Raw genomic sequence first — 23,706 nt, 5'->3', positions numbered from 1 at the left:
ACAGTACTCAGCCCAGATCTCAGAGACACCTGACTGATATGGACCTGGCATAGACTTGGAAAAATGAATTTGCTACCTGCCAACACTTGTCATTTAGTTGGTTAGTTTTTCAGAACAATGGGGAGCCATATATGTTTTAAAAAGCTCAAACCTAGCATGGTCACCTCATAAAGTAGAGGCTGCTGGAGGAAGGCAAATGTAGATGGCTGCAGGCCCACTTGGATGGATTGGGTGGAGGCTCGGTGTGGACACAAATCCTATGGGGCTCACAGGTGGGCCCCCAGGAAGGGGATCTGTGACAGTGACCTGTGGTATTTTGTCCTCAGCCAGGTACAGAGTTATCACAATCAAATGTTCAGCAACTTCTTCTTCCACATCTTTAAAGTCTAATGTCCCCACTGAGCTGCCAGTATCTGGGCCAATGGGAGGGTTGGGTGGGCAGCCTTGCTGAGACCTCGGAACTCTCAAGGAGTCAAGAGGGTGGCATATGTTCGAGTCGTTGATTCTCTGCAGGATCAGTGAACATCCCGGCATCACCACAAGATGGAAGGTGGACACAGTAGCAGCGATAGAGTATATATGACGTATTTGAGAGAAGAGCAGAGAACCTCATCGACTGTCATGTGGGAGTCACCTGAGTGGTAACCTCAGACCAGGTTGCAAGGGTGTGGTGGCATGGCCTCTTCTGCTGGCCCTCCAGGGAAAGGACTCCTCTCCTGTGAATAGCCCCCTTGACCAGGACCTGCAGGTCTGTGAGAGTGAGATCTGGCTTAATAAGAATTATTAAGATGTGCATGGCATTATAATCTTTAAACGTGAGCATTATCATATTGAATAAGCTAAACTTTTTGCTGCTTTAAAACCCAGATTTCTGATGCTATTAAGCTCTCTTTGTATAACCATTTCTGTACTTAAAATATTGTCAGCATTGAACCCTCAGAATGGGGAAGTGTTAACAGTTAATAAGAAACAAGCTACTTGGTGCAAGGGTCGGCCTTGTGTTAACAGAATGGAGAAACAAATCCAGACATCTGCTGATGTATTGTGAAACCACAGGACAAGAATAAAATGTGAGATGTCTGTTGACCTGCTTTGAACCTGCTGCAGAACCACAGAGCAGAAGAACGACCCTGTGTTTTTCTATGTGGTCAGAATTTGAGACAATGAGAGCATAACGGAAAATTACTGCTAGTTTAGAATGTGAACCCCGTGACTCTTTGGAGTCAAAGAGGGGAGGGACTTGTGCTGTATATAATGAGAGACCTTGTAATGCTCAGCGCGCCTTTTTCTTGGAAGGTTGCCCAACTCTGCAGACTTGCTAATAAAACTTTGTTTTCCTGAATTTGTCTAGAGCGATTATTAAGAAGCGATTTTCGTTTCTAACAAACTTGGGGGCTCGTCCGGGATCAACACTCCGGCTGCGGGGGTCCGAGGAAGGACATTGGAGAAGGTGCACCCTGCTGAGTTCGGCAGTCTCTGATTCCTTACTCGTCGCCCCGCGCGGCTTGAGCGAGTGATATCCGGAAGGCTCAGGAAAACAAAGGGGAGACTTGAGTGGCCACTTGAGCAGGGACCGGTAATCGATCGAGTAATTTCGGTGCACCGAAGCCAGGTAAGGAGAGACTTTGTCTCTGGGATGTTTTAAACAGGTTGAGTCTTTTCGTGACACGTGGACCTACGGGGTACTTGTACCGCACTTAATTGACGTCGTAGGACACGGAGAACAAAAAGATTCAGGGTACCTGTAATCCGCGACTTGGTCGATCGGGGTAAGGGTCCGGGACGTGGACCTACGGGGTACTTGTACCGCACCTAATTGACGTCGTAGGACATGACACGTGGACCTACGGGGTACTTGTACCGCACTTAATTGACGTCGTAGGACACGGAGAACAAAAAGATACAGGGTACCTGTAATCCGGGACCTGGTCGATCGGGGTAAGGGTCCGGGACGTGGACCTACGGGGTAGAAATACCGCACTTAATTGACGACGTAGGACACGGGGAACAATAGAGATAGTGAAAGGATTTTTTTTATTATTTACCGGTGATTAGAAGATTTTGTATTGATTCAGGTCTTTTATAATGGGAAATGAGGAGTCAAAGGGAAGTAATGAAAGAGGAAGTCAGGTTAAAGAAAATGAGAAGTACCCCGGGGTACCGTTAAGGAGAATGTTAGCTAATTGGAATCACGGAAGACGAAAAGGAAACTCTCGACGGAAAAAAATAAAAATGGAAAAATTTTGTGATAAATGGCCCCAACAACCGATTCAGGGAAATTCACACGGAAACGTAGGAGTGGTAGTCAGTGGAATGTCCACAATTATGGAGACGTCCACTTGGCAAATTGGGGCGCAGATTGGCCACCGTCCCGTATCATCGAGTATTATGGGCCGGCAAGTTGGGCTCAGGATGGCTCTTGGGGTTACAGAACTCCAATTTATATGCTTAATCGTATCATTCGCTTGCAGGCGGTGATGGAAATTATCACCAACGAAACCGCCCTTGCATTGGAATTACTGACTAGACAGCAGTCTCAAATGAGGGCTGCAATATATCAGAATCGTCTTGCTTTAGACTACCTGCTTGCCTCTGAAGGGGGTGTCTGCGGGAAGTTTAACACGACAAATTGTTGTCTGGAAATAGACGATAACTACAAGGCTGTCCTGGAGATCACCCAGGACATCCGTAAAATAGCCCATGTACCTGTCCAGGCGTGGCGACCTATTGGAGACGTCAGTTGGTGGAACACGCTTTTTGGGGGCGGCTGGTGGCGCATGGCATTAATGATAGTGGTGGGTGTCGGGGCCCTGTTCCTCGTTATTCCCTGTCTGGTCCCCTGTGCTAGAGTGTTGATCCAACGCCACATCGCCCAGATGCAAGCCATTGCCATACCCCAACATGGTACTCATGAACTTAAAGTTCTGCTGTTGAAAAGACAGAAGGACTTCCCTGAGCCGTAATTCAGCCGATTCTGTTACGCATGCACATCTTAAAAAGAAAAAGGGTGGAATTGTGAGAGTGAGATCTGGCTTAATAAGAATTATTAAGATGTGCATGGCATTATAATCTTTAAACGTGAGCATTATCATATTGAATAAGCTAAACTTTTTGCTGCTTTAAAACCCAGATTTCTGATGCTATTAAGCTCTCTTTGTATAACCATTTCTGTACTTAAAATATTGTCAGCATTGAACCCTCAGAATGGGGAAGTGTTAACAGTTAATAAGAAACAAGCTACTTGGTGCAAGGGTCGGCCTTGTGTTAACAGAATGGAGAAACAAATCCAGACATCTGCTGATGTATTGTGAAACCACAGGACAAGAATAAAATGTGAGATGTCTGTTGACCTGCTTTGAACCTGCTGCAGAACCACAGAGCAGAAGAACGACCCTGTGTTTTTCTATGTGGTCAGAATTTGAGACAATGAGAGCATAACGGAAAATTACTGCTAGTTTAGAATGTGAACCCCGTGACTCTTTGGAGTCAAAGAGGGGAGGGACTTGTGCTGTATATAATGAGAGACCTTGTAATGCTCAGCGCGCCTTTTTCTTGGAAGGTTGCCCAACTCTGCAGACTTGCTAATAAAACTTTGTTTTCCTGAATTTGTCTAGAGCGATTATTAAGAAGCGATTTTCGTTTCTAACAAGGTCCCTGTTGGAAAATCATGGTGCCATCTTTGCCTTCTCGGACACTTTCAGAAAATGTGCCTGTGCAAACAGGGCAATACTTGCCTGGGTGCAGCCTGGCCTTTTAAAAACAGCACAGTGATCAAAGATGGCAGTTTTTGTCAGATATTTGCTGAGTGGGAGTGAGTTGTTTTGTAACATGGTTTTAGATTCAGAAGTAGGGGTCACTGTAGGGTCAGGGCAGGCAGTTAACGAGGCATGTTTGATTAGATACAGTAAGAAATCCTGCCAGGCATCGGCATGAGAAAACTTGCAAAACCTCATCACAACTCAGTTATATCCAAAATAAGTCAGATTAAGCCCCTAGAGTTCAAGAACAAGGATAGAAATGAAGTTATGGATTCGTCCACCAAGCTGGTGTGTTTTTCTGCAAACGGTTCGTCGCCTAGCTAGGTGACATCACCAGTATATTTTTGATAAGGTTTTTATCTCACCTGGTGTATGTCTCTGTTTGTTGGTATTTGAGGTTCTGTTTCTGAGTGGTTTGTAGTTCAATGTGTCTATTGATTAAGTTCCGGTTGGAGTACATTCTCCTGGCATGACTCTGTTTCGCATGTGCTAGGATGGTTACATTGTCCCAGTTGAATTTGTGTCCTTAGTTGTCTGTGTCATTGGAATTGAGAGAATGCTGGTCATATCTGGCAGTGCCAAGTTGATGTTCATGTGTTCGTATAGTCAGTTTTCTTCCTGTTTGTTCGATGTAGTATTTTTCACAACCTTTGCAGGGATAACATTACTCTTGTTGGATGTGGGTGTTGAGTCTTTAACTTTTGTGAGGAGCTGGTGGAAGGTGTTTACTGGTTCATGGGCCACTAAGATTCTTAGGGGTCTGAGTAGTCAGGTGGTTATCTCTGATATATCTTTGATTCATGTTTGCGATTCAAATTCATCATTATCAAACCACACATGAAATATAATTATATTATGATCATTATTTCCGAGTTGATCTTTTATGACTGCATTAGTAAATAACCCTGTCTCATTGCACAGAGAAGACAACATAATGGTCAAGGAACTTGTCCATCCAACCACCCGCCTGACCACCTAACAAGTATCCAGATCTGATTCCTCCCTCACCACCCACTTCTCACAAACCTGACAATCTTCTTATCCACCACCTGATCCAATTACCAACGTATCACCTCCCACTTGACACAAATGTCAACCGACATGATATCACACTCCATCCCTGTCACCCTGCCATTCCAGTATTGCATGAGCAACTGTACCACTGCTCATTATGTCTTATGAGCCCTTCTGTAATAGTGCCCATTACAAGTCTGATTTGCTCTCATCAGTCAGGACAGAGAGCTACAGGACCTGATTAATCGAGTGTGGCAGTGGAAAAGCACTTGCAAGTCTAACAAGAAAAGACTTGTCTTAGAGTCAATGTTGTTTATTCCATAGTAGGAACCATGTATATGGTTACACTAATGTGAAAGTCTTTGTTACCAAGACTGAAGAATGTCCAGATATTAAGTCTCACTTAACATGGGCTTGGGTTAACAAGTCGAAGGGTGTGGTGCTGGGAAAGCACAGCCGGTCAGACAGCATCTGAAGAACAGGAGAGTCAATGTTTCAAGCATGCATCCTTCCTGATGAGGGGCTTATGCTTAAAACATTGACTCTCCTGCTGTTTGGATGCTGCCTGACCAGCTGTGCTTTTCCAGCACCACACTCTTCAACTCTGATCTTTAGCATCTGCAGTCCACACTTTCTCCTTGGGTTAATGAGTGGCAAGTAACTTTCATGCCACATAAATACCAGGCAGTGACCGTCTGCTAGAGGTGACAATCTAACCACCTCCACTTGACATTTAATGGAGATACCATCACCAAATCCCCACTGAAAACATCCATGGGGCTACCATTGACCAGAAACTCATCACTCACCATATAAACATAATAGCTACAAGGCGAGAAATACTGCAGTGAGTAAGCGATGGAATATTTACCTGGATGGGTAGAACATAGAACATTGAACAGTACAGCACAAGAATGGACCCTTTAACCCACAGTGTTGTGCCTGACATGATGCCAAATTCGAATAATCCCTTCTGACTCTCCTTGATCCATATCCCTCCATTCCGTGCATATTCGTGTGCTTATCTTAAACGCCCTTATTGTGTCTGCCTCCACCACTAGTCCTGGCAGCATGTTCCAGACTCAACTACTCTCTGTGTAAAAAACCTCTCACATCTCCTTTGAACTTTCCCTCTCTCACCTGAAATGCATGCCCCTTGGTATTAGACGTTTGAACTCTGGGGAAAAAAACGTTCTGTTCATCAACCCTATCTATATGTCTCATAACTGTGTTGACTTTTATCAAGTCTCCTCTCAGCTTTTGCCACTCCACAGGAAACAAGCTAATTTTTTTCTAGCCGCTTCTTGCAGTTCATATCCTCTAAACCAGGCAGCATTCTGGTAAACCTCTTCTGCACCTTCTCCAAAGCGTTCACATCCTTCCTGTAATGTAATGAGCACAAGTGATCACAATACTCTCAGTGTGGCCTAACCAAAATCTTATGAAGCTGCAATATGACATCCTGACTCTTGTACTCAATTCACAGAACAATAAAGACAAGCATGCCATATCCTTTTTGACCATCCTAATTGTGTGGTAATTTGAGCCCCAAGATCCATCTGTACATCAATGCTGTTCAGGGTACTGTCATTAATATCATACGTTTTCTTAAAATGTGATCTCCCAAAATGCAGATCGAATGCAGCTCCAACAATACTCAAGAAGCTTGACACCATCTAGGATAAAGCAGCTTGCTAGATTGGCGTCACATCCAGAAACATCCATGGTTTGTGTAGAGATTTGTAGCTCGGGTACCGATTGTTGTAGTTATGAGAATGTTCGCTGAGCCAGGAAATAGATTAACAGATGTTTCATCCCCTTTCTAGGTGACATCTTCAGTGCTTTGGAGTGTCCTGTGAAACGCTGCTGTACTGTGTCTTCTGGAATTTATGTGGTTTTGTTCCTTCTGCTTCCGGTTGTTGAGTGGGAGGGAGAGTTGAAATGTTGGGCCACAGGGCGGTGTGGTTGGTTGGTGCGGGTGTCCCAAAGATGTTCCCTAAAGCACTCTGCTAGGAGGCCTCCAGTCTCCCCAGTGTAGAGGAGACCGCATTGGGAGCAACGGATACAATAAATGATATTGGTGGATGCGCAGGTAAAACTTTGATGGAAGGTTCCTTTAGGGTCTTGGATGGAGGTGAGGGAGGAGGTGTGGGCAAGTTTTGCAATTCCTGCGGTGACAGGGAAAGGTGCCAGGATGGGAGAGTGGGTTGTAGGGGGGCATGGACCTGACCAGGTAGTCACGGAGGGAAACAGTCTTTGTGGAAGGCGGAAAAGGGTGGGCAGGGAAATATATCCCTGATGGTGGGGTCTTTTTGGAAGTGGCAGAAATGTCGGCGGATGATTTGGTTTATGCGAAGGTTGGTAGGGTGGAAGGTGGGCACCAGGGGCATTCTGTCCTTGTTATGGTTGGAGGGGTGGGGTCTGAGGGCGGAGGTGCGGGATGTGGACGAGATGCATTGGAGGCCATCTTTAACCACGTGGGAAGGGAAATTGCAGTCTCTAAAGAAGGAGGCCATCTGGTGTGCTCTGTGGTGGAACTGGTCCTCCTGGGAGTAGATACAGCAGAGGTGGAGGAATTGGCCGTGCAGCACAGCAGGAATCGATGCCCACAGCTGCGTTCCCTGTCATGGATCTGAATGACATTATCCAAGCCAGATTTCAGGACTTTCATTGGTTCCTTGCTTTCCTGGTGGATTCCCAGAATAGGGCCGTGAAAAAGATGCACAGAGTGGATTTAGTGTCTGTAAATCATTTAACTATCCAATTGCCCCTTTTCACCAGGTGCACAGTAGGTAAGGACTGGGATATGTTTCTGTAAATCTGAGATCTTTTAAGTGAGAATCGATGCTCATTACATCCTTACTTGTCCCACATGTGAGCAAATGCAATCCAGGATGTTATGATCCCAAATGATGGATGGTTAACACTCGACTAGTCAGATCCAAGAATGAAACAGATCATTTGTTAAATTCTTCTGAAGTTGGCAAATATGGTAGTCAGTTACTTAAAAACGTTCACACAAGGCTGCTGTTATTCTTGAACAACAAACCAAAACATATATTTATGACACAAACTTAGAAATAAACAAAGTTTGATGAAGGCAATTAGTAGCATTTTAATCCAAACATTAGCCATTACATAGACTCAATCCTACAGAAGTATCACTCCTATCTCAACATTGTAAATTTATATAGAATTTCTTTCCTTGCCCAACATGTAGCTTTTATAATTCTGAAGGCCCAAACATTCCCAATGTTAACAACTGGAAAATTTCCACCTAAACTTACCTAACTTGGAAATTCTGCAAACTTAGATCACTTCTGCTGAGGTTCCTAATTCCCCTGTTGGGAGAAAGTGTTTCTATCTTTTAAACTGCGTTGTTCTGAACTAAAATTTTGAACATTCTTTTTAGAAATCAAAACTAAACTTTATTGATTAAACTTGCCTTTTTTGCATTTCCACTCCTCAGCTCGATACATGCTCACATTACTACAGTCTCATCAGGCCACTTAGCACCTACGCAAATGCGAGCAGTCTTGCGTGAGTTATCAAAAGGCCTCAGTCATGGCAGGTGGGACACCCTTCACTCAAAGGGTCTCAGCACAGTAAGTGCAGCCTTTAATTTCAGTCTAGGCTCTGCTTGGAGCAGTCACAGTTTAGACCCTCTACTTATAAGTTGAATGTTGACCAGTTTTGACTCTCTCTGTCCTATTTTGGTCTCCTAAAATGACACAGGCAGATATTACAGAACATGAAAGTGCGTGCCAGAGCAATTACTGTTCATGTAGATGGCATGATTTCCTGAGTAAGTAGGCAGAGAAGAAGGCATAGAGTGTTAGTGGTGTCACAGTGACTGGGGTAGGTGACAGTGAATGGGGAAGATGTTGCTGGCATTATTGAGTGTTTGGAGTGTTTAGTGGGAGGTGGACACAGACATACAGATAGTGTGAAAGTGAAGTATCAGAAAGAAAAAGTGGCACTTCTGCTGGTGGATTGCAGAAGGACATCCTTCATGCAGCGCTGGTCATTTCTTTAGATGGCTGCAATATTTCATCATCGGGAGGTATCTTTCCACCAGGCCACATGGTCTGTTGTTCTGGATTCCACTGCTGGTCATGGGGATGATGAAGTCCTGCCTCTGCAGCATTCCATCCAGCAAGGTGCCCAGGACAATGTCATCTCAGGGGCAATTGTCAGGAACCTTGCAGAGTAGTTCCAGACTGACAGTGCTTACCCAGATGCATACTGACCTTTGAACTATGGCACTGATTCCAGTGAGGCTGGATATTTTCAAGATCTCCAGTAGGTGGTGAGTTGCTCCAACAATAGTGCATGGTCAGATGGAGTGGCAATAGGTTTTGGTTTTTGCCTTGATGGCACAAATAGCAATTGGAAGAGGCGAGTGTGGTAAGATATGGCAAGGAAACACATTCAGTCTTGTGGTGACAATCGCTCCACCAAATGTGAAGGGACTCTCACACTTAGCCAAAAAAATGCTAAGTCTCCATCCTTGGTTCCAGATTTGTCCTCAAAAGGAAATATCCATTCTACAACCAATAAAATGATCAATGCTATAACAGTACTCCTGATGTGATTTCACGAGTACCCTTTACAGATGAAGTATAATCTCTCCATTTTTCTATTCAATTCCCTTATAGTGAACAATAACATTATATTTGCTTTTCTAACTATATGCTCTACCTGGAAGCCTCCCTTTTGCAACTTGTGCACTAGGACACTCAGATCACTCTGTATCTTCGAGCTCTACAATCTCTCACTATTCAGATAATAATCTTAGTTTCTCTTTCTTCCTGAAAAAGTGGGCATTTTCACATTTTCTCACATTTTATTACCATTGCTGAAAATCTTTTTTTAGCCTTTTTTTCTCTCCAGAAGTTAGCTTTCTACAAACTTTGTGTCATCAGCAAATAGAGCAACATTACCGTTAGTTCCTTCAACCAAGTCATTCAACACAGAGCCCTGTGACTCTGTGCACAATGCATCTGACAAACCTAAGGAAGGTCCATGTATGTGTGCTGTCTGCATTCTATTGGCTCAATCTTCTATCAATGATAAGATGTCATACCCGATATTATGAGTCTTCACTTCCATGATAAACTTTAAAGTGTCAGCTTCATAAATGCCTTCTGGAATTCTCAATGCATCACAGGTTTCCCTTTCTCCACAGCACATATTGCTTCTTCAAAGTATTGAGATAAATTGGTTGAGCATGATATCCCTTTTGCAAATTTATTGAATGCCTGATGATCTTGAATTTGTCCAAATACCTTCCTGTTGTGTCTTTAAGTAATCTCTTCAACACTCTCTTTGGCACATGTTAACCTAACTGATTAATTTAGTCATATTATGATCACTGTGACTGAGAGGCTATGATTTCAGTCATTAATCCAATCACTTTCAACATACCAGGTCAAACACAGCCTGCTCTCTTGCTGGGTCCAGAGCACATTGTTCTAAGAAAGACCCTGAACACATTTAATGAGTTTGACTTCTATGCAACCTTTGCCCACCTGAGTTTTCCATTCTGTATGTCGATTGAAACCCCCCCAAAATTATTGTTATACCTTTCTGACAACCTCCCTTTATTTCTTCCTTTATATTTCTAATTACATAGTCAGTTCATCTGTGTTGTTCTGTAAATTATATGCATACAGATACCAAGCCTTTGACCTGTCTTTTTATTATTTTCAAACCCTCCAACATGACTTGATGATTGCCCTTTAGATGTACACTCTCTATCCTTCCGGTGACGATCTACTGAGCATTTCCAAAATTAATTCCTTGATTTAACAGCTTGATGAGTTGCAGCCAATTTTTGTGTGAGATTTGAAATATCTTACTATCACCAGCTGTAAAGCTGAAATCAGTGAGGTCCAATTTCATCTCATTAGCCAGAGTTCGATGGAGGCATTTTCAAGGGGTCAGTAACTGAAATTCCACTTCCATCCTTTTATTTTCAACAGGAATATTTTCTTTGAGAAGTTAGTCCTGTATCAAACCTGGAAATGGTTACCATTTTGTTTTGATCTCACCATAAAGATGCAGCTCAATGATACAAGCGGCTTTTACTTACTGGAGGATATCAGCTTCGTTGAAGTGTCTGTTCAATGGGATCCTGAAGCCACTGTTGAGTTTCCTGTGAGATTTCTCATTCTGCTTTCCCAGATCTTACTGAATTGATGACCGGGAGCCAAGTGTAGTTTACTTTCATTTGGGCACAGACTCAATAATCACTGGACCCAGTAATTGTTACAGTGGAAATCCAGATGGGAGGACTGGCATTATATTCACTGACGTAATCACTAGTTCGAGTAATTTGGACGGCCAGCATGTCAAATTGATCCATCGATCACAGAGACAAATGATTAATATCTATATCCAGTTTGTTTCTTTAAACACTGACTTTTGGTTCATAACTTTTAACTGATTAATAATGAATCACTTTTTCTTTCCTGTCCGACAGCAAATGATTAACCAGTGGCAACAATTAACAAGACCTTCACAGATTGGTAAGAACTTCATAATTGCATTACTTTGTGAATTGAAGTCTTGCAGGTTATATTTCACTTCAAGTTGAAACTGGACTGGTTTGAATGCTACAAGTCACAGTGGAATCTCAAGTACTGTGGCTTGTAGCATTCACAGTCCTCAAGGACACATATCATTCACTTCTTTTAGTCGAACCTCACTTGGAAATTTCATCATGACTTTAAGTGTAAGCTCAGGTATGACCAGGAAAAACATATGTGGAATGAAGGAAAATTCTCTGCGTTAATCCCAACAACACAGAGAGAGAGAGAGAGAGAGAACCTGCACAGTTACCGCCTTTGCTGTTTGAATTCGTGTATCGCTGGACATCGGAGTGCGTCTGGGAAAATTAACAAACAGTGCAATTCACAACTAATTATGGAGGAACTTTTTGGAGATGTTCACAGCACAGAATCAAATAAGTTAATTGTTGTTTTAAGTCTGTCCATGAGAAAGGCTGCAATAGTGAATGTAGTGGATTCTTTCTTGATTATATGTTTTTGGAGATGAGTCTCTTGATTAAACTTAAAATATAAGCCATAGCTATTAATTTATCTGGGGCAGTGTTTGAAGAGGAATATTTTCTGGTTCTGTAGATTGTGAAGGAGCAAAAATGGCCTTTGCAGTGATATGTACTTCTTGTCAGATGTGGGAGTTTAAAGAGAGTTTAAGGGTTACTGCGGATTATATTTGCCATAAATGCTGTTGGATGCGAATCTTATCAGACCGAGTGGATCGGTTGGAGAGACAGATTGAAGTGATGAGGAATTTCCAACAGCAACATATGTTGTTGTTCTGTTCGCCGAGCTGGGAATTTGTGTTGCAAACGTTTCGTCCCCTGTCTAGGTGACATCCTCAGTGCTTGGGAGCCTCCTGTGAAGCGCTTCTGTGATGTTTCCTCCAGCATTTATAGTGGCTTGTCTCTGCCGCTTCCGGTTGTTAGTTCCAGCTGTCCGCTGTAGTGGCCGGTATATCGAGTCCAGGTCGATGTGTTTGTTGATAGAATCTGTGGATGAGTGCCATGCCTCTAGGAATTCCCTGGCTGTTCTCTGTTTGGCTTGCCCTATAATAGTTGTGTTGCCCCAGTCGAATTCATGTTGCTTGTCATCTACGTGTGTGGCTACTAAGTATAGCTGATCGTGTCGTTTCGTGGCTAGTTGGTGTTCATGGATGCAAATCATTAGCTGTCTTCCTGTTTGTCCAATGTAGTGTTTTGTGCAGTCCTTGCATGGGATTTTGTACACTACATTGGGTATTGGGTCCTTCGTTCTGGTGAGTTGTTGTCTGAGAGTGGCTGTTGGTTTGTGTGCTGTTATGAGTCCTCGTGGTCGCAGTAGTCTGGCTGTCTGTTTGGAAATGCTCCTGATGTATGGTAATGTGGCTAGTCCTTTGGGTTGCGGCATGTCCTCGTTCCGTTGTCTTTCCCTGAAGCATCTGTTGATGAAATTGCACGTGTATCCGTTTTTCGTGAATACCTTGTATAGGTGTTCTTCTTCCTCTTTTTGCAGTTCTGGTGTACTGCAGTGTGTTGTGGCCCTTTTGAATAGTGTGTTGATGCAACTTCATTTGTGTGTGTTGGGTTGGTTGCTTTCATAGTTCAGGACTTGGTCTGTGTGTGTGGCTTTCCTGTATACCTTTGTGCTGAATTCTCCGTTCGGTGTTCTCTGTACCATCACATCTAGGATTGGGAGTTGGTTATCCTTTTCTTCCTCTCTAGTGAATCGGATTCCTGTGAGTGTGGCGTTGATGATCAACATATGTGATGGATGGCAGTTACAGGAAGGGGGGAAAGTCTCAGATACAGTCACATAGATGGGTTAACTCCAGGAAGGGCGAGAGAGGTCGGCACTAGGGCAGGAGTCTTTTGTGGATATACCCATTTCAAACAGGTATGCTGTTTTGGAAAATGTAGGGGGTGATGGATTCTCAGGGGAACGTAGCACAAACAGCCAAGTTTCTGGTATTGAGATTGGCTCTAATACAATGAAGGGTACGTTGGCTTCCAAGAGATCAATTGTGTTAGGGGATTCTGTAGTCAGGGGTACAGACAGACATTTCTGTGGCCAGAAGAGAAAAAGCAGAATGGTGTGTTGTTTCCCTGGTTCCAGAATCAAGGATGTCTCAGAGAGGGTGCAGAATGTTCTCATGGGGGAGAGGGGCTAGCAAGAGATCATTGTCCACATTGGAACCAACGACATTGGAAGGGAAAAGGTTGAGGCTCTGAAGGGAGATTACAGAGAGTTAGGCAGTAGGTCCTCAAGGGTGTTAATATCTGGATTACTCCCAGTGCTACGAGCTAGTGAGGGCAGGAATAGGAGGATAGAGCAGATGAATGCATGGCTGAGAAACTGGTGTATGGGAGAAGGATTCACATTTTTGGATCATTGGAATCTCTTTTGCGGTAGAAGTGACCTGTACAAGAAGGACAGATTGCACCTAAATTGGAAGGGGACTAATATACTGGCAGGGAAATTTGCTAGAACTGCTTGGGAGGGTTTAAACTAGTAAGGTGGGGGGGTGGAACCCAAGGAGAGAGTGAGGAAAGAGATTGATCTGAGATGGGTACAGCTGAGAACAGAAGTGATTCGAACAGTCAGAGCAAGCAGGGACAAGGTAGGACTGCATTTATTTCAATGCAAGGGGCCTAACAGGGAAGGCAGATGAACTCAGCGCTTAGTTAGGAACATGGGACTGGGATATCATAGCAATTACAGAAACACGGCTCAGGGATGGGTAGGACTGGCAGCTTAATGTTCCAGGATACAAATGCTACAGGAAGGATAGAAAGGGAGGCAAGAGAGGAGAGAGAGTGGCGTTTTTGATAAGGGATAGCATTACAACTGTGTTGAGGGAGGATATTCCCGGAAGTACATCCAGGGAAGTTATTTGGGTGGAACTGAGAAATAAGAAAAGGATGATCACCTGACTGGGATTGTATTATAGACCCTCTAATAGTCAGAGGGAAATTGAGAAACAAACTTGTAAGGAGATCTCAGCTGTCTGTAAGAATAATAGGGTAGTTATGGTTGGGGTTTTTAACTTTCCAAACATTGATTGGGACTGCCAAAGTGTTAAAGGTTAAGATGGAGAGGAATTTCTTAAGTGTATACAAGACAATTTTCTGATTCAGTATGTGAATGTATCTACTAGAGAAGGTGCAAAACTTGACCTACTCTTGGGAAATAAGGCAGGGCAGGTGACTGAGGTGTCAGTGGGGGAGCACTTTGGGGCCAGCGACCATAATTCTATTTGTTTTAAAATAGTGATGGAAAAGGACAGGCCAGATCTGAAAGTTGAAGTCCTCACTTGGAGAAAGATCAATTTTGACGGTATTAGGCAAGAACTTTCGAAAGCTGCCAAGAGGCAGATGTTCGCAGGTAAAGGGACGGCTGGAAAATGGGAAGCCTTCAGAAATGAGATAACAAGAATCCAGAGAAAGTATATTCCTGTCAGGATGAAAGGAAAGGCTAGTAAGTATAGGGAATGCTGCATGACTAAAGAAATTGAGGGTTTAGTTAAGAAAAAGAAGGAAGCATATGTCAGGTATAGACAGGATAGATTGAGTGAATACTTAGAGAATGGTATAAAGAAAGTAGGAATATACTTAAGAGGGAAATCAGGAGGGCAAAACGGGGACATGAGATAACTTTGGCAAATTGAATTAAGGAGAATCCAAAGGGTTTTTACAAATATGTTAAGGACAAAAGGGTAACTAGGGAGAGAATCAGCAAGGCAGTCTTTGTGTGGAGCCACATAAAATGGGAGAGGTACTAAATGAATATTTTGCATCAGTATTTACTGTGGAAAAGGATATGGAAGATATAGACTGTAGGGAAATAAATGGTGACATCTTGCAAAATATCCAGATTACAGAGGAGGAAGTGCTGGATGTCTTGAAACGGTTAAAGATGGATAAATCCCCAGGACCTGATCAGGTGTACCCAAGAACTCTGTGGGAAGCTAGAGAAGTGATTGCTGGGCCTCTTGCTGAGATATTTGTATCAACGATAGTCACAGGTGAGGTGCCGGAAGACTGGAGGTTGGCAAACGTGGTGCCACTGTTTAACAAGGGTGGTAAGAACAAGCCAGGGAACTATAGACCAGTGAGCCTGACCTCGGTGGTGGACAAGTTGTTGGAGGGAGTCCTGAGGGACAGGATGTACATGTATTTGAAAAGGCAAGGACTGATTCGGGATAGTCAACACGGCTTTGTGCATGGGAAATCATGTCTCACAAACTTGATTGAGTTTTTTGAAGAAGTAACAAAGAAGATTGATGAGGGCAGAACAGTAGATGTGATCTATATGGACTTCAGTAAGGCTTTCGACAAGGTTCCCCATGGGAGACTGATTAGCAAAGATAGATCTCATGGAATACAGGGAGAACTAGCATTTGGATGCAGAAGTGGCTCAAAGGTAGAAGACAGGGTGGTGGTGGAGGGTTGTTTTCAGACTGGAGGCCTGTGACCAGTGGAGTGCCACAAGGATCGGTGCTGGGTCCTCTACTTTTTGTCATTTACATAAATGATTTGGATGCGAGCATAAGAGGTACACTTAGTACGTTTGCAGATGACACCGAAATTGGAGGTGCAGTGGACAGTGAAGAGGGTTACCTCAGATTACAACAGGATCTGGACCAGATGGGCCAATGGGCTGAGAAGTGGCAGATGGAGTTTAATTCAGATAAATGTGAAGCGCTAGATTTTGGGAAAGTAAATCTTAGCAGGACTTATACTCTTAATGTATTCCTGATGAAGGGCTTTTGCCCGAAACGTCGATTTTACTGCTCCTTGGATGTTGCCTGACCTGCTGTGCTTTTCCAGCACCTCTCTAATCGAGACTCTGGTTTCCAGCATCTGCAGTCATTGTTTTTACCCCCTAATACACTTAATGGTAAGGTCCTAGAGAGTTGTTGCTGAACAAAGAGACCTTGGAGTGCAGGTTCATAGCTCCTTGAAAGTGGAGTCACACGTAGATAGGATAGTGAGGAAGGCGTTTGGTATGCTTTCCTTTATTGATCAGAGTATTGAGTACAGGAGTTGGGAGGTCATGTTGTAGCTGTACAGGCCACTGTTGGAATATTGCGTACAATTCTGGTCTCCTTCCTATGGGAAACATGTTGTGAAACGTGAAACGGTTCAGAAAAGATTTACAAGGATGTTGCCAGGGTTGGAGGATTTGAGCTACAGGGAGAGGCTGAACAGGCTGGGGCTGTTTTCCCGGTAGCGTCGGAGGCTGAGGGGTGACCTTACAGAGGTTTATGAAATTATGCGGGGCATGGATCGGACAAATAGACAAAGTCTTTTCCCTGGGGTCGGGGAGACCAAAACTAGAGGGTATAGGTTTAGGGTGAGAGGGGAAAGATATCAAAAAGACCTAAGGGGAAATGTTTTCACGCAGAGGGTGGTACGTGTATGGAATGAGCTGCCAGAGGATGTGGTGGAGGCTGGTACAATTGCAACATTTAAGAGGCATTTGGATGGGTATATGAATAGGAAGGGTTTGGAGGGATATGGGTTGGGTGCTGGCAGGTGAGACTAGATTGGATTGGGATATCTGGTTGGCATGGACAGGTTGGACCGAAGGTTCTGGTTCCATGCTGTTCATCTCTATGACTCTATGGCTCTAACTTGCAGTTATTCAATGTCTTTAACAGAAAATGTCCTGAGCTACTGCATAGAACTGTGTCAGAAAAGGTACATGTCAACACAAGGAGGGGAAATTTGCAGGACTAATTAAATATGTGGTTTTTAGCAAATGGCTTAAAGGAGGAAAGTGGAGAGATTTAGTCAGGAATTTACAAAATAAAGGAGCAAAGTGGCTAAGGCATGACTGACAATGATGTGCACCTGGGAGGGATGTACCAGATTCAGGCATTGCTTGGGCTGCTGGTTAATATTGAAGTTATTACAGAGGTAGAGGGTGGGAGCACGTGAGGTGACTGAAATAGAGATTAAGATATTTTAAAATCAAGAGAATGTGGGCACAATATAAGTAATTGGAGGTAAGAGGTCATGTGATGAACTCTCAGTATACATTAGAATTGATCTAACTGAGAGGAAAGTTGATTAATGTTGTTGTTCGCTACATGAGAGAATGTATGTTTTTTAAAAGAGTTGATTTGGCACATTCTGCCTGTCCAGAACATTGATAATGGTGTACATCATGAAATTTTAGATTAATCTTGAAGATTTATTGGAGGTTTCTGTGTCAGCTCCATTGACAAGCTTGAAACCCACATCCGATTCCAAATGAAGGAGCTTCTCCCACCTCCTGGCCATAAGATTAATCAGCAGGACGACTGATTAAGAATTTTCAACGGTTGGCAAACTTTGTACATATTTGCAGATTTGTTCGCTGGTCTGACCTAAACCATTTGGATGTCTGATCAAACATCAAAGAACTGCCATAGAGTCATATATCACGGAAACAGGCTCTATGGGCCAACTCGTCCATGCCGACCAGATATCCTAACCTAATCTAGCCCCACTTTTCAGCACTTGGCCCATATCCCTCTAAACCTTTCCTATTCATATACCCATCCAGATGCCTTTTAAATGTTGTAATTGTACCAGCCTCCACCACTTCCACTGGCAGTTCATTCCATACACCCTCTGTGTGAAAATGTTGCCCCTTAGGTCCCTTTTAAATTTTTGCATCTCAAGCTAAACCTTTGCCCTCTAGTTCAGGACTCCCCCTCCCCAGGGAAAAGACCTGGTCTATTTATTTTATCCATGCCCCTCATGATTTTATAAACCCCTATAATGTCTCCTCTCAGCCTCTGACATGCCAGGGAAAACAGCCCCAGCCGATTCAGCCTCACCCTGTAGCTCAAATCCTCCAAGTTACACAACATCTTTCCAATATGAGGGAGACCAGAATTGAACACAGTTTTCCAAAACTGGCCTAACCAATGTCCTATACAGCCTCACCCTGATCTCCCAACTCCTAAACCGAATACTCTGTCCAATAGCAAATGCCTTCTTAATTATCCTATCTAATGGGGTCTCCTGTCTCTTTGTTCAGCAATACTCCCCAGGACCTTACTACGAAATGTATACGTCCTGCTAAAATTTGCGGTTCCAAAATGCAGCAACTCACATTTATCTAAATTAAACTCCATCTGTCACTCCTCAGCCCATTGGTCCACCTGATCAAGATTGTGTTGTAATCTGAGGTAATCTTATTCGCTACTTTCAAATTTTGGTTTCATCTGCAAACTTACTAACTATACCTCTTGTGCGCACATCCAAATCATTTATATAATTGACAAAAAGCAGTGGCCCCAGACCAGTCCTTGTGGCACACAGGTCACAGGCCTCCAGTCTAAAAGCAACCTTCCACTACCACCCTCCGTCTTCTACCTTCCAGCCAGTTCTGTATCCAAATGGCTAGTTTTCCCTGTTTTCCATGAGATGAGATCTACCTTGCTAACCAGTTGAGCATGAGAAGCCTTGTTGAATGCCTTACTGAGGTCCACACAGATCATGTCCACTGCTCTGCCCTGATCAATCTTTGGTCTGTTTGTTTCCCTTGAGCTGAAGGGCAGCTTTTTAATGACAAAGAACAGAAATATTGCAGATGCTGGAAATCTGATACAAAAATAGAAATAGTTATAGACACCTAGCAGGTTAGGCAGCATCAGAAAAAAGAATAAGATTCAGGCTTGGATTTCCTTGTCAGGACACAAACCATGAGTTCACTTGTGCTCTTGTAACAGCAGTGCTGCCTGACCTGTTTCCAGTAAATACTACTTTTCTTTTAGTAACTTAATGAATGATTCAGTGATTTAAGCGTACTCCTCTGCCATTGAGAATAAGAGATGGGACGTCACATTGAGGATAAAAAGGACGCTGGGCTGAGGACACCTTACAAGTACTGTGTATAGTTCTGGTCACCCTGGTGTAGAAAGGATACAATTAAATTGGAGAGGGTTCAGAAAAGATTTACCAGGATGTTGCCAAGACAGGAGGGTTTGTGTTATAAGGATATGTTGGACAGTATGGGAGTTTTTATACTGGACCATGTAATGGACCAGGCCAGACCATCTCAAAACATTTCAAGACAATAACCCAGACCCTAACTTTGCCAGTTGCTTTAAGCAGGTGTACAGTGGATATTCCAGGAGAGATGCAGCTGGTCCAACCACTTAGTTTTAAACAAAACAGATTTTATTTACAAGATTACTGAATGAAACATAAACAAAAGAGAACAGAATATAGAATAACTGAAACTATTCAAAAACAGACTATCCCAACTTAATGATGCTATTTCAAATACGTGCAACAATCCCCATAAACAGCTCTTAGCACAAAAGGAAAAATCCAAAACAGATTCTTACAGGAGAGATGTCAGAGAGGCGTAAGATTAGCATGGACATGCTTCTTTGGGTCCAGTAGTTTCATAACTGACTGCCTGCTAAGACCAAACAGCATCAGAGAAAAGCTGAGCTGGGAGAACTGGTAAATCCCCTTTCATTGTACAAATACTTTTTTTTTAACTTGAAAGCCTGTTGTCTGAGGGCAGTATCTGTTAGCTATAGAAAATTGGCCCCAAAACCATTCAAACCTAGTGCTCCCGGTATCTCTGAGTTTACTACCCTTCACAAAAAAAAACAAGGATAATGTAACCTTGTTAAAGGGCCAACATCATCACAACCATTAGAAATGGATGGATTACCTTACAGGGGTGTACAAAATCATGAGGGGTATAGATATTTCAGGGAGAAAGAGAGGACTGCAGATGCTGGAGATCAGATGCAAAAGTATGGCACTGGAAGCGGGTTAGGTAGCATCCGAGGAACAGGAGAGTCGATGTTTCGTGCATAATCTCTTCATCAGGAAAGGGGGGGGTGGTAGATCAAGGGGGCTGAGAGATAAACGGGAGGGGGATTGGGCTGGGGGCAAGGTAGCTTGGAAGGCAATAGGTAGATGAAGATGGGGAATGATGATGAAAGGCCAGAGCAGAGGGTGGAGCGGATAGGTGGGAAGGAAGATGGACAAGTAGGACAGTTCAAGAGGGCAGTGTCGAGTTGGTGGGTTGGATCTGGGGTAAGATGAAGAAACTGGTGAAGTTGACATTGGTGCCACATGGTGGTGGGTCCCAAGTTGGAAGGTGAGGTGTTCTTCCTCCAGGTGTCAGGTGGCTTGGGTTTGGCAGTGGATGAGGTCCAAGACTTGCATGTTTGGTGGAGTGGAAGGGGGAGTTGAAGTGGTCAGCCACATGGCGGTGGGATTGTTGGGTGCATGTGTCCCGGAAATGTTATCTGAACGTAATTTGGCATCCTGTCTCCCCAATGTGGAGGATCAAAGGGCACAGTAAATGAGGTTAGATCAGAGTGGTGTTGGAAAAGCACAACAAGTCAGGCAGCATCCGAGGAGAAGGAAAATCAACGTTTTGGGCAAAAGCCCTTCATCAGGAATAGAGGTAGGAAGCCTGTTGCTGCCTGACCTGCTGTGCTTTTCCAGCACCACTCTAATCTAAACTCTGGTTTCCAGCATCTGCAGTCCTCACTTTTGCACAGTAAGTGAAGTGTTGAATGTGCAGGAAAATGGCTGCTGGATGTGGAAGGATCCTTTGGGGCCTTGGATGGAGGTGAGGAAGGAAGCGTGGCTGCAGGTTTTACACCTCTTGCTGTGGCAAGGAAAGGTCCTGGGTGTGGAACTAACAAGGGAGTTGCAGAGGGAATGGTCTCTGCAGAATGTTCATAGTGGTGGGGAGGAAATATATCTCTGCTGGTGAGGTCTGACTGTGGGTGGCAGAAATGGCTGAGGTTGATACATTGTAACCGGAGAGTGATGGGGTGGAAGGTGAGGACCAGCGTTGGGGGGGAAGGGGGGTTGTACCCTTGTTGCAGCTGGAGGGGTGGGGTTCGAGGGCAGAGATGCGGGAAGGGGATGAGATGCGCTGGGGGCATTGTTGACCACATGGGTGGCTATTCCAAGCGTGGAGGAGTTCAAAACAAGAGTGCATATTTTTAAGGTGAGAGGAGAAAGATTTTACATAAAGAATCCCTACAGTGTGGAAACAGGCCCTTTGGCCCAACAAGTCCACACTGACCCTCCAAAGAGTATCCCTTCCAGATCCATTTCCCTATGTTTTTCTTGACTAATGCACCTAACCTACATATTCCTGAACACTATGGGATAATTTGGCATTGCCAATTCACCTAACCTGCACATCTTTGGACAGAAACTGGAGCACCCAGGGGGGCCCCATGCAGAAAGTCACCCAACCCTGGTCCTATGAGGCAGCAGTGCTAACCACTAAGCCATTGTGCCACCCCAGCCAAGTGGCAGCGGTGGGATTTAAAAGGGATCTCAAAGGCAACTTTTTCACACAGAGGGTGATTAGTATTTGGTATGAACTGCCTTAGGAAGTGGGAGCTACAGATACAGTTATAACATTTAAAGGACATTTGGATAGGTACATTAATAAGAAATGTTTAGAGGAATATGGGTCATACGCAGGCATGTGGGACTAGTTTAGTTTGGGATATTTGGACAGCATGAATGAGTTTGACTGAAAGGTTTGTTTTCATGCTGTATGATGTGCTAGCACTAACTACGGAAACAAACCTGAACATGGATGAACTATGACAGAAATCCACATTACGTGCTTCACTTGTGCACAGTGCCACTCTTGTTTCATTGCAGAACCATTTGTCACAATATACCTCAATCGGTTCAATGTGTGCTTCCATTCTAAACCTGATCTGATCAGGTTTGGCTACCTATCAAAACACTAACCAAGTACATCAAATAGAAAATAACTGATCATTGTGACTGCTGTGGTAAAGCTTGGAATTGCATGGTGCACTTTTCTGGTTATTGCTGCTCAATGAAATAGTCTTGCCTGGTTATCAAACTGACAGTCAGACAACTACTTAGACATAGCATAGAAGATGTTCACTTTTGAATTGGAACTTTTGGTTCCATGCTTGATATGAAATAAAATTAATACTTTTTTTGCAAGCTAGCTAGGGCACTTTTGTGAGCAGCTTAAAAATATTTTCCACACCTTGGCAAAATTTTTAAAACTCAACTTAATGTGAAACAACACATACTTTCTGTCACAGGATTGTTGTGGATAATTACTGTACCATGGTCTGTGATATATGTAATTTCCTTGACATTTTGTTTCCTTTTTGGCAGGTGACAGATGAAAATCAAGCAAGTTCCAGCTGCATCAATGCATAAACTAATTAAGAACAATCAAAGAAAGTCGCTTCTATAAGTCTAAAGACAAAAAAAACGTTATCATTTTTAGTAAGAAGTTCCAGGACTCTCGTTTCTACATTTTTAAAATACTGTTTGATTGGGATCAACTTTTCCATTGTTGTGTTCTGACAATGCTGAGAGAAGATGCATTCCACATCTCACCCTCTCAAAAATATTTTAAGTAAAGAGATGTTTTCAGATGATGCTTTTGTACATTAATCTGGGGAGCATTAACTCTGCTTAAGAAGGTTGTAGATAGGAAATTAAAGCAAGATTACGAATCAGATGGTTTGTAGAGGAATTTGATGCCCATTCCATTCCTTTGTTTATATTATGAGAGTAAAACTTATTTCATAAATGTAATCATAGAATCATAGAATTGTAGAATCCCTACACTGTAGAAACAGGCCATTTGGCCCTACAAGGCCACACCAATGTTAATGGATTATTTAAAATGGAGATATTTAAAAAGTCGAGCTTATGATTCTAAATCACCTACAATTATTTATTTGTTTGTATTAACATAGAACTCCTGAATTATTTATTCCTTTTAAGACTATTATTAAATTTCAAACCAACAGAAAGTTATACAAAGAAAACACAAACTGTGCTAAAAATGATGTCTGTTCAACACAATTATATTGTTACTTCAAATGGTTAGACTCCCTTTAAATTTTGAAATTCTTTAAGGGCTACTGTAAAAAAAATCTGATAAGTAATCATAAATTTCATACTCTTTGTACTGGTGTAATACATCTCTCTTTTATGAACCCTGATGAGGAAGCACATCATATTTTATGCTGCAAGATGTTAAAAAAATAAATTTGATTGAATTGTAAATATATTGAATGTGTGGATGAACTTATATCAAGTCAAACATTTCTGAATCTCCAGGCTATATAAATTTACTAGATTGATACTTGGAATATCTACATTATCTTATGAGGATACGTTGTGATTGTTTTCATTTGCGTTTCAAAGAGATTGGGGTAACTTGATTGTAGTGACCAAGATCCTGAATAGCCCTGGAAAAGTGTAACATAGAAAGGGTAATGCCTCTTATAGGAGAAAGTGAGGACTGCAGATCTTGGAGATCAGAGCTGAAAATGTGTTGCTGAAGAAGGGCTCATGTCCGAAATGTCGACTCTCCTGCTCCTTGGATGCTGC

The 23,706-nt window shown here is 43.0% G+C and overlaps 1 long non-coding RNA gene across 3 annotated transcripts; it reads left to right on the top strand.

Moving 5' to 3' along the window:
• Positions 1-758: 758 nt before the first annotated feature.
• Positions 759-23,143, top strand: LOC132816041 (uncharacterized). Of its 3 annotated transcripts, XR_009644739.1 has the most exons (5): positions 759-1,612; positions 6,407-6,498; positions 8,242-8,377; positions 11,257-11,302; positions 22,474-23,143. It is a non-coding gene; the product is annotated as an uncharacterized LOC132816041 (long non-coding RNA). The 3 variants fall into 3 exon arrangements; XR_009644737.1 differs by lacking the exon at positions 6,407-6,498; XR_009644738.1 differs by lacking the exons at positions 6,407-6,498; positions 8,242-8,377.
• Positions 23,144-23,706: the final 563 nt, after the last annotated feature.

The sequence above is a fragment of the Hemiscyllium ocellatum genome, chromosome 5, assembly GCF_020745735.1.
Source record: "Hemiscyllium ocellatum isolate sHemOce1 chromosome 5, sHemOce1.pat.X.cur, whole genome shotgun sequence".
Classification (NCBI taxonomy): Eukaryota; Metazoa; Chordata; class Chondrichthyes; order Orectolobiformes; family Hemiscylliidae; genus Hemiscyllium; species Hemiscyllium ocellatum.
The sequence above is the reverse complement of the archived record's forward strand: the minus strand, read 5'-3'. Positions and strand labels throughout refer to the sequence as shown.